The sequence below is a fragment of the Bos javanicus genome, chromosome 3 (assembly GCF_032452875.1).
Source record: "Bos javanicus breed banteng chromosome 3, ARS-OSU_banteng_1.0, whole genome shotgun sequence".
Lineage (NCBI taxonomy): Eukaryota > Metazoa > Chordata > Mammalia > Artiodactyla > Bovidae > Bos > Bos javanicus.
Window position 1 is genome coordinate 47,398,764 of NC_083870.1, and position 12,070 is coordinate 47,410,833.

General features: G+C 40.0%; 1 pseudogene; it reads left to right on the forward strand.

Annotated features, from left to right (window-relative positions):
• Positions 1-2,353: 2,353 nt before the first annotated feature.
• LOC133245184 (craniofacial development protein 2-like) lies at positions 2,354-6,804 on the forward strand (annotated as a pseudogene).
• Positions 6,805-12,070: the final 5,266 nt, after the last annotated feature.

Sequence of the window (12,070 nt, forward strand, 5' to 3'; positions counted from 1 at the left end):
CACTGAGCCACCAGGGAAGCCCTTCTTGGACCTTATGCACTATTAAATTTTCACTGCTGAAACTCCTATCATTTTTGTGTAACACACTACTCACAATTCTTGTACATTTCAATTATTTTATTATGCCTCATTGTTTTTGGCCCTGCTCTTTTTCTGTCTATAATTTCCATTCTTCTACCTGGTGGGATCCCTCTAGATTTCCCTTAATTGTTTCCCTTTCTGTGAGGCTATTTAAAACAACTTTTACTACTCAATCTTTTTTTTTTTCTCTCTCTCTCTTTTATACCCTATAGCAATCTGTCTGTCTTATTGGGCTGCAAGATACCTGAAGGAAGAAACTGAGGTACCTAATACATTGCCCCATACCCCATAGAGATTAAAAAAAAAAAAATGATATATTTTAAAGAGCTTCTATTATACATCTTTTTCCTTTACCTCTCTTTCTAAGAAAGTGTACCTTAAACATCAAGCAGAAGGAATGTGATAAGAATTTATAGAATTTTTAGGTGGGTATGCTACCACACTAACCACAATTAACAAGGTTTATAGGAGAAATAAAAATAATTCCTACTTTGTCAGTATCTAAATTCCTATTGTTATTCAGCAGGACCAGGACAGTCTTATTTGGCCAAGGGCCTCTGGTCCACCCAGCCACATTCTAGTACCTCGAATACTGTTGATTAATTACTCATTTGGGGAATTTCCACATTCCTTACAACTAAGAATTCTATTATTGCTGTAGTCTTCTAGAAGGTAAGGGATGTGCATGAGTGGGGATACATGGTCTTATAATCCAAGCTGTGTCCATTTTACTAGCCAAAAACAGAAGAGTAGGGAGTAGTAGTCGCTCAGTTATGTTCCACTGTTTGGGACCCCATGGACTGGAGCCCACCAGACTCCACTGTCCATGGAATTCTCCAGGCAAGAACACCGGAGTAGATTGCCATGCCCTCTTCCATGGGATCTTCCTGACCCAGGGATTGAACCCAAGTGTCTCGCATTGGATGCAGATTTAGGGGGGTTTGATTGGGACTATTAACAAAGTTTTGTTAGGGTGTAGGGTAACCACAGTAGATAATACAGTTTTTAAAGAATGTGAAAATAAAGTCGCTCAGTCATGTCCGACTCTTTGTGACCCCTTGGACTATAGCCTGCCAGGCTCCTCTGTCCATGAGGTTTTCCAGGCAAGAATACTGGAGTGGGCTGCCATTTCCTTCTCCAGGGGATCTTCCCAACCCAGGGATCGAACCCGGGTCTCCTGCATTGTAGGCAGATGCTTTTACCATCTGAGCCACCAGGGCAAGTATAACAGTGTTCTACTTTTATAACTGTTTCCAAAGTTGGAGATAAGTATTAAGAGGAAAGAGTCATTACAGGTGTCCACAGACAGATGGCTATTTGAAGACTATTTATAGGTCTGTTCATAGACTTTTGACTTAGAGATAGGATACAGTCTGCCTGAGATAAATGCAGGGAAGGAGCCAGGGGAATAAGTATTGAGACATCATTCTTCTCCTGCTCTCCTATCCACCTATCCTTCCCTCCTGCATCCCTCCCATCCTTTCTCCTTCTACATGTCTCCTAGGGTTTCCTGTTGCCCAAACCTAATGGAAAGTCAAAGGATGTTGATGTCATCCAACAGGGCACAGAGCTGGGTCCAGAAGATGAGAGTGGATCTGGAGGCGAAAAACTAGCACACGGACCTCAAAGAGAAAAGACTTCACTCCATTTTCCAAAAGTAAAGGAATAATTTCTTTTACTTGACAGGATGATAAAGAAACCCATAGGTCAGCATCTAGACTTTAGACTGGGGCAGAGGTTAGGGAGATTGTGTTTATCCTGAGGTAAAACAGAAGGTCAAAAGGAATCCCAGTGTTTCATGTCCTTTGGTTTTACTTTGCTAGGTCTGGCGTGTTTCTTCTGCCTGTCCTTCAGTTACTCTCACATGAAAATCAAAGGTTAGTGTTACTATTAGCATTGCCCCAGTTACAAACAGAAAGCAGTCCTAACCACAAGGAAATAATTATAAACAAAGCCCAGTTAATTATACAAGACATTCTTGGCTGCTCTAATTAAGGCACAGTTCAATACTACTAGCTGGGTAATTTTTTTTTTTTTAATTGTGAATAGATTTAGGGGGAGCTTGTCTAGTGAACAAATAATGAAATCAGGTTCTCAGAAAGAATCTGATTTAAAAAAAGTTGTTCACCAATCGTTTGTTTTCTGCTATTTTATAGGACTCCGTCCCACTACAACACAGAAAAGTATGTGAATTTACTCTCCAAGGAGTCTGAAGCCCAAATTACAGGAAACTAGGGGATGTTTATTTCATCAAGTGGGAAGGGCATGAGGAATGGAGGATGATCCCACCAGGACTTGTGTATTACTGGTGCTCGTGGTGGTTTTTGTGACTGGTTTCTTCCTCAGGGAGGTTTCTGTGTTTCACAGACTCAGTTCCCATGTGGATACAAACAGTGTGACAATGTGAGAAGTTCTTACCCACAATCTATATTTTGTTGTTGTGGTTCACATACGCACTAAAGAGGTACAGAATAGTCAAATACATAGTTGTAGACTCTTCATTGTTTGGATATCTAGGATATTGTCATATAAAATAAAGCTAGTGACCTTTATGTCAGATGAAAATACATTCAAATCCTGGCAAATAAATACCTTTTCAGGCAGGTAGCTTAACTTCACTGAGACCTTTTTCTGTAAAATAGAAATTATATGTTGCTCATGGTACATGAAAAGTGAAAGTGTCAGTGACTCAGTCGTGTTTGACTCTTTGTGACCCTTTGGATTGCAGTCCGCCAGGCACCTCTGTCCATGGGATTCTCCAGGCAAGAATACGGAGTGGGTTACCATGTACTTCTTCAGGAGATCTTCCTGACCTGGGGATCCAACCTGGGTCTCTTGCATTGCAGGCAGATTCTTTATCATCTGAGCCACCAGGGAAGCTACATATATAAGTCATGGGGTTTATTTCAATTAATTAATTATTTTTTGTTTTGTTTTGTTTTACTTTGAGAACTGAGATGACATATGTGAAGAACATCCTTGTTGTTTGGCACTTAGTAGATGTATAGTGATTCTTGGTTTTATAAGAAGACCTCACTTATTTCCACTCTTGTCTTCCAAATCCTATCATTGTCTGTTCAGGATACGTTGGGGATGAGATTTTTTAAAAAGGAGAGAAAAGTATTACTGGAAAGAGATGTGTGAAAAGAATAGTAATGAGAATTAAAATATACTATTCTTAGAGCTTTCCTTGTATTTTGTTTTCTCAGATAGAACTTTTGGTTAATTTGAATTTCCTGTTTTCTAGCTCTCATGCATGTTCTGTAAGTAAACAAATGAGTTGGCCATTATTCAGTGAGTATGGTTGATGCTAAACTTGGATAATCACTAATTTAGTTGTTGAGTTTTTAAAATGCAGATTCAATCTGGAAAAAAAAAAAAGGAAACAGAGGATCTTAAATTTACATTTAATTTACTCACAAAAGCAAATTTATCCAATTTATATAATTTGTAATAGACATTTCTAGTAAGATGTCTATCAATTATCCTAATCAGTTTCCAATTCCTACCAGTTCTATCTCTGAATATTTCTCATCCCTGATCTTTTCCTTTCCATCTACAACACCAGAGTCAAAGATGACAGAATTTCTATTTTAGAGAAGTTACTTCGTTAAGGACAGCAAATTCATGGAGGTGAGTATGGAAGCAGAGTATTCAACCACAACAGCTAACATTATGGTGCCCTACTCCATGCCAGGCTGTTTTAAGGTCCCTCTGTACCTAATTTCCTTCATTGATTATGGCAGCCCCATTTGGAAAGTACTATTAGTATCTCTTACTTCACAGATGGGAAGAAATGGGTTTAAATCGATAGTTAATTTCCCCAGATCAGACAGCTGAGAAATAGTTGCAGAGTTGAGATTTTAGCAAAGATCTGCCTGATTCCAAAGTCCATGTGCTTGGCCACTGTGTTCTGGCATGGCCTACATGAAAAATAATGGGACCTTGAGCCAGGACAGTGTTATTTAGGGTGGGTATGACAGGATGGATTCCTTAAGTACTTAGTTGGTAAAATTTGCTGGACTTCGTAAAGTGCCAAATATGGAAAATGAGGAGAAAAGAAGAGTCTGGGATAATTTGCAGTGCTCTTTTCTGAGATAAGGCTGGTGCCATTTACTGAGATAGAAAATGTAGTAGGGGAGGTGCTCTAGGGATAGGAGAAGGAAGAAAGGAAGATGTTGATCCCAGTTTCAGACAAATTAAGTTTGACATGTCAGTGGAACACCCAGGAAGAGAAGTTTCATAGGTATTTGACCATGCCAGGCTAAAAGTTAGGCTAGAGGTAAAATTTAGAAATCAACAACATGCCCTAAAGGTATAATAACATTGCCTGGGGCAGGGGTGGGGCAAATGCAAGCAGTGGGCTTAGAAGGCCAACTTTAAAAGGTACAGATAGAGAAAAAGGATTCAGGATTGTTGGATGATCCAGGAGAGGATGGAATTACTACAGTAGCAAATATCAAGAGATACACCATCGTCCATGTAAAATGTGGTTGATTTAATAAGTTAGGGTAACATATAGTGCCATAACAAATAAATACTCAAACTTTAATAACCTAACACAATAAGTTAATACCTATTCATTCATATTGGATAATCCTAGTTATCAGGCAACTTTCTTCCACTTGGTGATTCAGAAATGCAAACTTGATCCTTTATATGGCATGGCCATTCCCTAGCATCTTGAAGTCCTTGGTATCTATCTAACATGTAGCCAAAAGAAGATGATATACACTTGTTTCTTAACTACATTTGCCCAGATACATCATGCATCATTTCCGCTCAAATTGCACAGAAAAGAGCTAATCGTATGGGTTCACTTAGATACAAGGGAGGCTGATCTCTGTAGTTCTTGACTTCTCCCAAAGCACTCTAAACTCTGGAAGAGAGGGAACACACTTTTCAATGGAAAGTCATCTTTACTAGAGTAAGATTCAAACTTACTTGCAGTGTCTATTCAAATGGGAAATGTGAAGGTTATTGGTGGTCCCAAACTAGTGATGAGAATGGGAACTTCTTCTATAGGTAGATCTATTTTTAAAATAATCCCTAACTGGCCTTTGCTTCAGTCTGCCATATGTGGGCCCAGTTTGTTGTCCCAGCTAAGCCACATGCTTCACATAATATAGGTTCCCAAATTAGATTCAGTAACCCAAACCCCACGTCCGAGGTCAGGGGCAGAAGCCGGGAGGACCCGATGCCCAAAGGCCGGCAGCCAAGAGGAGTTACCCCACGTCCGAGGTCAGGGGCAGCGGCTGAGAGTGCCAGGCTGCAACGGTGCAGGAACAGCGGAGAAGAGCTACCCAAGTCCGAGGTCAGGGGCGGCGGCCGGGAAGACCAACCCCACATCCAAGGAGAGGTGCGGGCACCTCTGCGCGGGCACAAGAGGGCCTGGAGAAGCTATCCCACGTTGAAGGTCAGAAAGGGCGGCGGTGAGGAGATACCCCTCATCGAAGGTAAGGAACAGCGGCTGTGCTTTGCTGGAGCAGCCCTGAAGAGATACCCCACGTCCAAGGTAAGAGAAACCCAAGTAAGATGGTAGGTGTTGCAAGAGGGCGTCAGAGGGCAGACACACTGAAACCATACACACAGAAAACTAGTCAATCTAATCACACTAGGACCACAGCCTTGTCTAACTCAGTGAAACTAAGCCATGCCCATGGGGCAACCCAAGACCAGCGGGTCATGGTGAAGAGATCTGACAGAATGTGGTCCACTGTAGAAGGGAATGGCAAACCACTTCGGTATTCTTGCCTTGAGAACACCATGAACAGTATGAAAAGGCAAAATGATAGGATACTGAAAGAGGAACTCCCCAGGTCAGTAGGTGCCCAATATGCTACTGGAGATCAGTGGAGAAATAACTCCAGAAAGAATGAAGGGATGGAGCCAAAGCAAAAACAATACCCAGCTGTGGATGTGACTGGTGATAGAAGCAAGGTCCGATGCTGTAAAGAGCAATATTGCATAGGAACCTGGAAGGTCAGGTCCATGAATCATGGTAAATTGGAAGTGGTCAAACAAGAGATGGCAAGACTGAATGATGACATTCTAGTAATCAGTGAACTGAAATGGATTGGAATGGGTGAATTTAACTCAGATGACCATTATATCTACTACTGCGGGCAGGAATCCCTCAGAAGAAATAGAGTAGCCATCATGGTCAACAAAAGAGTCTGAAATGCAGTACTTGGATGCAATCTCAAAAAAGACAGAATGATCTCTGTTCGTTTCCAAGGCAAACCATTCAATATCACAGTAATCCAAGTCTATGCCGCAACCAGTAATGCTGAAGAAGCTGAAGTTGAAGGGTTCTATGAAGACCTACAAGACCTTTTAGAACTAACACCCCCAAAAGATGTCCTTTTCATTATAGGGGACTGGAATGCAAAAGTAGGAAGTCAAGAAACACCTGGAGTAACAGGCAAATTTGGCCTTGGAATACGGAATGAAGCAGGGCAAAGACTAATAGAGTTTTGCCAAGAAAATGCACTGGTCATAACAAACACCCTCTTCCAACAACACAAGAGAAGACTCTACACGTGGACATCACCAGATGGTCAACACCGAAATCAGACTGATTATATTCTTTGCAGCCAAAGATGGAGAAGCTCTACACAGTCAGCAAAAACAAGACCAGGAGCTGACTGTGGCTCAGACCATGAACTCCTTATTGCCAAATTCAGACTTAAATTGAAGAAAGTAGGGAAAACCACTGTACCATTCAGGTATGACCTAAATCAAATCCCTTATGATTATACAGTGGAAGTGAGAAATAGATTTAAGAGCATAGATCTGATAGATAGAGTGCCTGATAAACTATGGAACGAGATTCGTGACATTGTACAGGAGACAGGGATCAAGACCATCCCCATGGAAAAGAAATGCAAAAAAGCAAAATGGCTGTCTGAGGAGGCCTTACAAATAGCTGTAAAAAGAAGAGAAGTGAAAAGCAAAGGAGAAAAGGAAAGAAATAAGCATCTGAATACAGGTTCCAAAGAAGAGCAAGAAGAGATAAGAAAGACTTCAGCGATCAATGCAAACAAATAGAGGAAAACAACAGAATGGGAAAGACTAGAGATCTCTTCAAGAAAATTAGAGATACCAAGGGAACATTTCATGCAAAGATGGACTCAATAAAGGACAGAAATAGTATGGACCTAACAGAAGCAGAAGATATTAAGAAGAGATGACAAGAATACACAGAAGAACTGTACAAAAAAGATCTTCATGACCCAGATAATCTCGATGGTGTGATCACTGACCTAGAGCCAGACATCCTGGAATGTGAAGTCAAGTGGGCCTTAGAAAGCATCACTATGAACAAAGCTAGTGGAGGTGATGGAATTCCAGTTGAGCTATTCCAAATCCTGAAAGATGATGCTGTGAAAGTGCTGCACTCAATATGCCAGCAAATTTGGAAAACTCAGCATTGGCCACAGGACTGGAAAAGGTCAGTTTTCATTCCAATCCCAAAGAAAGGTAATGCCAAAGAATGCTCAAACTACTGCACAGTTGCACTCATCTCACATGCTAGTAAAGTAATGCTCAAAATTATCCAAGCCAGGCTTCAGCAATATGTGAACCATGAACTTTCTGATGTTCAAGCTGGTTTTAGAAAAGGCAGAAGAACCAGAGACCAAATTGCCAACATCTGCTGGATCATGGAAAAAGCAAGAGAGTTCCAGAAAAACATCTATTTCTGCTTTATTGACTATGCCAAAGCCTTTGACTGTGTGGATAACAATAAACTGTGGAAAATTCTGAAAGAGATGGGAACACCAGACCACCTGACCTGCCTCTTGAGAAATCTGTATGCAGGTCAGGAAGCAACAGTTAGAACTGGAAATGGAACAACAGACTGGTTCCAAATAGGAAAAGGAGTTCGTCAAGGCTGTATATTGTCAACCTGCTTATTTAACTTCTATGGAGAGTACATCATGAGAAATGCTGGACTGGAAGAAACACAAACTGGAATCAAGATTGCCGGGAGAGATATCAATCACCTCAATATGCAGATGACACCACCCTTATGGCAGAAAGTGAAGAGGAACTCAAAAGCCTCTTGATGAAGGTGAAAGTAGAGAGTGAAAAAGTTGGCTTAAAGCTCAACATTCAGAAAACGAAGATCATGGCATCCGGTCCCACCTCTTCATGGGAAATAGATGGGGAAACAGTGGAAACAGTGTCAGACTTTACTTTTTGGGCTCCAAAATCACTGCAGATGGTGACTGCAGCCATGAAATTAAAAGACGCTTACTCCTTGGAAGGAAAGTTATGACCAACCTAGAAAGCATATTCAAAAGCAGAGACATTACTTTGCCAACAAAGGTCCATTTAGTCAAGGCTATGGTTTTTCCTGTGGTCATGTATGGAAGTGAGAGTTTTCTGTGAAGAAGGCTGAGTGCCAAAGAATTGATGCTTTTGAACTGTGGTGTTGGAGAAGACTCTTGAGAGTCCCTTGGACTGCAAGGAGATCCAACAAGTCCATTCTGAAGGAGATCAGCCCTGGGATTTCTTTGGAGGGAATGATGGTGAAGCTGAAACTCCAGTACTTTGGCCACCTCATGCAAAGAGTTGACTCATTGGAAAAGACTCTGATGCTGGGAGGGATTGGGGGCAAGAGGAGAAGGGGACGACAAAGGATGAGATGGATGGATGGCATCACTGACTCGATGGACGTGAGTCTGAGTGAACTCTGGGAGTTGGTGATGGACAGGGAAGCCTGGCGTGCTGCAATTCATGGGGTCGCAAAGAGTTGGACACAACTAAGCAACTGAACTGAACTGAACCCAAATTGCAGAGCCTGGTTTCAGTATTCCTGTTCAATATCAGAATGCCGAAGTAAATGTATCAGCAATATAAGATGAGTGATGCAAAACTAATTTTTGTGGTTGATTTTTTATTTAAATGAAGTAGTTGGGGGTGGTCATTGGTGCCACATATACACACTCATCTTTTTAGGTACTTCTGTTAACCTATCCAGAAAAATTGAATACTGTATCCTTTTTAGCGAAGAGCAAAGTAAAAAGTCTATTGAAAAGGTGATAATTGTGCTGCTGGTATTGAATGTCCTATAGGCTATTATTGCTGCTCAAAGCACTTGATGTGTTTTATTGCAAATATATTATTGGTGCTTTAATTTAGTGATGCTCAATTGTCTGTAACATATATAACATATACAATTGTAGATATAAATCTTCAACTTATAATTAGACAAAGCTATGCCATATATTTTAAAACTTAATCTTGTTTATAAATGCATGTATAAACTCATACTCAAAAAAACAGTAGGAGAAGGGGAGTACAGGATGACAAAAAAAAAAAAAAAATTCAATTCAATAAGTATTTACCAGTACATTGTACTTGATACTGTTGTGGGGGTAGGTGGTAGACAGAGCAGAAAAAGGAGAAGATGGATTTCCTGACCTCAAAGAAATTAACATATTTTCAGGAAGAGAAGATATATAGTCATGTAAAATGAAGGGCTATTGCTATCAGGCAGTGCCTGATGCTGTGCCCAGACGTGATGTGCAAATAAGACATTCTACTAAGCACAAAGAAGGGAAAGACCCTGTGATGTGGAGGGGCAGAAAGGCTTTTTGGAGAAGATGAAAATAATAGGAAGTGTCTACTTTATGCCATAAATTTTTAAGCTTTTGTTTGTTAGAGGTAAATATTATATCCAATTTAGAAAACTAGAGGAAACTAGATTAAAGAGTCTTTACTCATTAAATGCCAGAGCCAGGATTCAGAGGCAAGTCTCCTGGTACCCAGTCCAGTGACATTTTGGTCACACCATGTGGCATTCTGTAGACATCCTAGAGCTTACTATATTCTTGGGGCAATTTAACCTACCCATTTGCTCAAGCTTCTTACATCCAAAGTGGTTCAGACAGTGAAGAACCTGCTTGCAATGTGGGAGACCTAGGTTTGATCCTTGGATTGAGAAGTTGCCTTTAAGAAGGGCATGGCATCCCACTCCAGTATTCTTGCCTGGAGAATTCCCATGGACAGAGAAGCCTGGCGGGCTATAGTCCATGGGGTTGCAAAGAGTTGGACATGACTGAGTGACTAAGCACAGCCCTACAGAACATAGTCTATCTGATACCTTTATTAGAGGATGGTAGGAATTGGCAAAGCTCAGAATCACACTTTGCATTCCACTTTTGGGGAAAAAGAAGTGTTTATTATAAAGAGTTTCAAGTTGAATATTAGGTTCCTTCACTCTTCCATCTCTTTCCAAATTTCTCTGTGTTGAGCACCTTAAGTTGGGAAATCTGAGTAGGCAGGGTATGGATTTTCTTACTCTCAATAGTTGTTTCTTTCCTGGCAGTTGGAAGTCTGGACAGATGGACAGTTATAAAAATTAATTACTGAGTTTCTCATACTTGCCTGGTTGTTAAGCAGGTGATAACTTGCACTTTGGTAAACAGCAGCATGATGAAGAATATAGATACATTGGAGCCATTGAAATATGCTCACTAGCTTTCTGATACAGGAAAATGAATCATACAGCAATGGTTGTAAACATCAAATTGGAAGAAACAATCTACTCACCATTGAGAACTAGTGACTATCATATACTCTACCACAATCCACAGGAAGGTTGCCCTGGGAATTAATTAGGTTGATTAGCATAAATTGTGACAATATTTCACAGTCATAAAACAGTTGAGTTTGAAATCTTCAAGTGACAGAATAGATTGAAAGTAATTAAGACAAGAGAGAGAGAGAAACTAATTATACTCAAAACTGAGCTGAGACTGTCCTATCTGAGATTTCCTTTGAAACTCCCCAACAGTGACCAAGAGAAAATCTAAGATGTATATTTTTGAATGAGCTCTAGTATTTGTAGATATTTCTAAAGGTAGTTTTTTGAGACTGTGGTTTTTAACAGCTGTCTGGAAGACCTTACTGTATAAACAGACTTAAGGCTGCCTAGAAATGTACACAAACACACACAATTTGGCAAATGTAGCTAAATGATTTGAGGTTGGACTGGTTCTTGACTTGGTTCTTTTGAGGTAATGAATGATAAGTAATTCACTTTCAGATTGTTATTTTGTCAGAGTGTAGAAATAGCATTAGACCAAATGAAACCTAGTTATGAATGCTGAGGTCACTTCCTTACATTCAAGAAATTATTTTTTAAGCCCTCAAACCAACCAAGAGAATTTATTCCTCCAATGAACAGAACTATTAAATCCAGGTAGGAGTGAAGTGCTTATACCTGTGAATGGTTAATCTAACCACTAATTCAAAGAGTCCTAGGCTGCTACCAAACAGTATTAAATTTTTGATTATTTTATGGCTTGTCCAAATGCCCAATCCCCCAAGCAATTGCTGTAATTTACACACAAAAAGAAAAAAGCAAAGGGAAAAGAATATCCATCTTTTAACATTATCCACAAGGGTCTGGTTCTGACTGCACACATAAAACAAAATAAAAGTACCTAGCCTAAGCAATTAAAATGTTCTTGTTTTCTATTAAAATAAAACATGTTCATTTGTGAATGACTCCAAAAGGAAGGCCTAGGGTCATGGTTTGCTTTGATAACAACTGTAGATTTAGTAATGATATTCAAACGACTTTAAACAAGAAATCTTCTACAATTTTCTTTCTTCCAGTACATTAACAATCAAATATTCAGAAAATGTAACTAGCAGAGTAGAACAATACCAGCAGGTAAATTTTGCTTTTTACTTTGTTGACAGATGAAATTGGTAAAATAGAACCACAGAAACTAGCAGAAATAGTAGAACCGGGAAGGGTCATGGAAACCCTTATGAGAACTCTGTGGCCCAAAGATGTTAAGTGCTGTGGATTAGGGTACACTGCTAATTAAAAACAGAACCAAAAGTCAGCATCCGTGACTTCTGACTTTCTGTCTGCTGCTCTTTGTCCTGTACTGAGCTGCATTAGCTCAAATAGACTGATGGTCAGATCTTGTTAGTTTTGAATTTAGGAAGCAACTGGAAGGTTCTA